The sequence below is a fragment of the Triticum urartu genome, chromosome 7A (assembly GCF_056163025.1).
Source record: "Triticum urartu cultivar PI428250 chromosome 7A, HENAU_Tu73, whole genome shotgun sequence".
NCBI lineage: Eukaryota > Viridiplantae > Streptophyta > Magnoliopsida > Poales > Poaceae > Triticum > Triticum urartu.
Window position 1 is genome coordinate 20,223,663 of NC_141879.1, and position 3,647 is coordinate 20,227,309.

Consider the following 3,647-nt stretch of genomic DNA (forward strand, 5'->3'; position numbering starts at 1 on the left):
CATGCCAAAATGCTTAGGGTTAATTATCCTTTTACCCTCAGTGGTGTCCATGTGCTCAGTTTTGCCCTCAGATGCGAATTGTGCTCAGTTTTGGCCCTAGTCCAAGCACAACTATTACTATGACGAGGCCAAACAGCCATATTTGAGTCCATTCCGTCTGCCGGCGTTAGTGGTTGTGGGTACGGAGCTTACAGTAGGACCGCCTGGACGTGGGTCCGGAGCTGCATGTAGGCCCGTGCAACTAAATCCCCAAATCATTCGTAGGATTCTAGCTCACTTTGCCCATCCACCGGCCGGTCGTCCTGCGCCGCCGCCGCCACCTGCGCCGCAGCCAGCACCTGCCCCGCCACCAGCTGCACGGCCTGCTCCGCCGCTACCGTCCTGCACTGACGCTCCACCGCTACCTGCAATGCCCGCCACCTTCCTGCGACGCCACGGGTGGGGCGCCCGTCACCTGCTCGACCCGCGGCGCGGCCTCCTTCCGTGCGCCCAGTCGGAGCGCCCAAAGGAGGGGGGCTGCTGGAGCTATTTGAACTAGGAGAAAGAACCCCAGGGCGAAATGGCGAGCAACGGCGACCCCGGAGTATTTGGTGAGGCAGGCATCGGGCCGGAGATCCGCCGCGTCCACGACTGGGTTCCTGAGGGGTAAGTCACGCATCCTGTTTAGATTGATCTTAGTTGTGCATTTGAAAAGTTGATTCAAGTAGGTTTGCCCAATTAGTGTGCTGATTGCGTCTCTATTTTTCGTCGGTTAGGATGGAGTTGCGGTTTGCTTTCTTGGTGCACATTAGAAGCGACCGGTACATGTTCGATGCAAAGGATAAGAAAAAATACCAAGGAGGTTTCGATTATCGGTTGCCAATTGCTAGTAATTGGAGTTTCAGACAATTTGGGGAGGTAATTTGTAGCCAATATCCTTGGGGTTTGCTTGATGAAGTGGTATACAAATACTATGATGGGGAAAAGAAATGGGTGACAGTTAGTAATGATGAAGAGCTGGCTACCATGTTTGTTAGGCATAAAGAGAAAAATAATTTTCATGTGAGGCTGCAAGTTGATGTGCTTGAGCAGCCATTTGGACCTAGGATGACGGGTGCAACATCTTCGGGAGAACAAAGTCGTCGTAATGGCATCTCTAGCCAGAACAGTTCAGTTGGTGCACGGCGACGTGGTGGCTCGACAAGTGTGGGCAACGGCAGTAGGGTCCCCCTTGAAGTGGAGCCTGATGACTACAATTCTGGGGTTGATGAAGAGAAGCTATATTCTGATGTTATTCGGAATTTACGATAGGCACCTCGGGCTGAAAACCAAGATGAGGCTCACAATGCAGTCTATGTGGATGATGACGCGGTGGGTGAGGACGAAGACCTTGCAGCTGTTGAATGGGACCCTTTGAACCCTCATATGGAAGAAGGTACCGTTTTTGCATCCATGGCTGAGTGTAGAAATGCACTTGTGACATACTGCATCAAGGTAGAACGTACTTTCAAAGTTGACAAGAGCGATCAAGTACGTTACAGAGTGCACTGTCCGACTAAGGGTTGTCCATGGAAGTTGCTCGCATCTAAAATGCGAAATAGCACTAATGTTCAGGTCAAAGTGAACCCTTTTAAGCACACATGCCAGGAATCAACCCTTAGGAAGGATACAATCAGTAGAGCCAAGTCAAGATGGGTGGCAGAAGAAGTAAAGAAGTGGGTGAAAGAAAACCAGCAAGTGGGTCCAAAGGAATTGCATAAGAACATCAAAGATAATTTCAAGATAGATTTACCATACATGAGGTTGTTCAATGGTAAACAACATGCTATGGATTCTATTTATGGTAACTGGAAGGAAAGTTTTCAATTGTTGCATTCATTCAAAGGTGAAGTGGAGAGGACAAGCCCAGATAGTATTGTAGATATTGATCACCACACCGTGGAGTACACATTCAGGGGAGTGACAAAGACCAAGGAATGCTTTAGGAGGGTTTTTGTCTGCTTTGAGGCTTGTCACCGGGTTTTTTTGGCAAGCTGCAGGCCTTACTTGGCTATTGATGCCACTTTTCTCACAGGGAGGTTTAAAAAGACAGTTAGTAGCAGCTTGTGCAGTTGATGCACACAATTTTGTATTTCCGGTTGCCTACGGTGTGCTAGAGACAGAGTCTGAGGAGAGTTGGACTTGGTTTTTGCATAATCTGCGCCAGGCTGTTGCACATCCCAATGGATTGGTCATTCATACAGATGCCTGCAAAGGTTTAGAAGTGACCATGGACAATGTGTTCCCTGGAGTAGAGCATAGGGAATGTATGCGTCACCTTGCTGCAAATTTCATGAAGAAATTCAAATGAAAGGTGTATACCGACATTTATGGCCAGCATCTTTGACTTGCAGTGTGAAGAAGCACAACTACCACTTGAGGCAGTTATACATGAATCCTAAAGTGAAAAAAATACTTGGAAACACACCACTCCAAGTTATGGGCCAGAAGCCATTCAGTGAACTGAGCAAAGTTGACTATGTGCACAATAATCTAGCAGAGTCTTTCAAGCCAACGATCCGAAAACTAAAGGGTCATTATGTGGTGGATTTGCTTCACAGGATAAGGATAGAATACATGCAGAAATTTCATTATCGTGCAGGAATAGCCGACGCAAAATTCATGGGCCACATTATCGTCCCTGCCGTGATGAATGAACTGAAGCAGAAAACAACAGACTTGGAAATGAACATGACTCTTTGCTTGGGTATCACAGCAGAGATATCATATTTGGATAAAGAGAAGAGAGAATGGAGATATCCGGTGGATTTAGAAGCTAGAACTTGCAGTTGTAGGCAATGGTAGATAAATGGGTTGCCATGCATTCATGCCTTGTTTTTCATCACTTCTCTCCCAGGTCCAGCAGGGAACATACAGCAGTATGTGTATGATTACTACTCTGTTGCAAGGTTCAAAGCCACATATGCTTAAGCCTTGCCTGCTATGGAGGGAAAACAACAATGGGACATGGTGGACCCTGGATTCAAGCTTTGCACTCTAGTTCTGAAGAGAGCAGCAGGTAGACCAAGGAAGAGTCGAATCAGACCTCGTAGCGAAGGAGCTGGACTTGGAGCGAGGAAGCGTAAGTGCACAAGGTGTGGTGGGCTGGTCATTTCGGTAAGTATTGTGATAACAGAGTAGATCCAGCTTTTGGAGAGAGGTTCGATGAAGGCTTCGATGGAAATGTTGGTCAGCAGCCGGTTGCCTCAACAGATGATGAAAATGATGGTCAACAGCCGGTTGCATTAGATGATGATTTTGACGAGGTTCCAAATGATGATGGTCAACAGCCGCATGATTTTGACGATGAACCAAGATATCCTCCAAATAATGAATCAAGTGAGGCTCCAAATGGTGATCGAAGTGAGGCTCCAAATGGTGATCATGGTGATCCAAGTGAGGCTCCAAATGGTGATCATGGTAATCTAAGTGAGGCTCCAAATGATGATCCAAGTGAGGCTCCAAATGGTGACCAACCTTCTGTTGTTGTGAGTTCTGCTAGGTATGTAAATCTTGCAAGGGTCAAATACTACTGTACATTTATCACTTGACATGATCTCATTACCCTTTATGTTTTGCACAACTCTATGGTAGGTTTGATGAAGACGCGCAAGGTACCGACAACCAAG

The 3,647-nt window shown here is 47.0% G+C and overlaps 1 pseudogene; it reads left to right on the plus strand.

Moving 5' to 3' along the window:
• The first annotated feature begins 559 nt into the window (after window positions 1-559).
• LOC147957078 (uncharacterized) lies at window positions 560-2,377 on the plus strand (annotated as a pseudogene).
• Window positions 2,378-3,647: the final 1,270 nt, after the last annotated feature.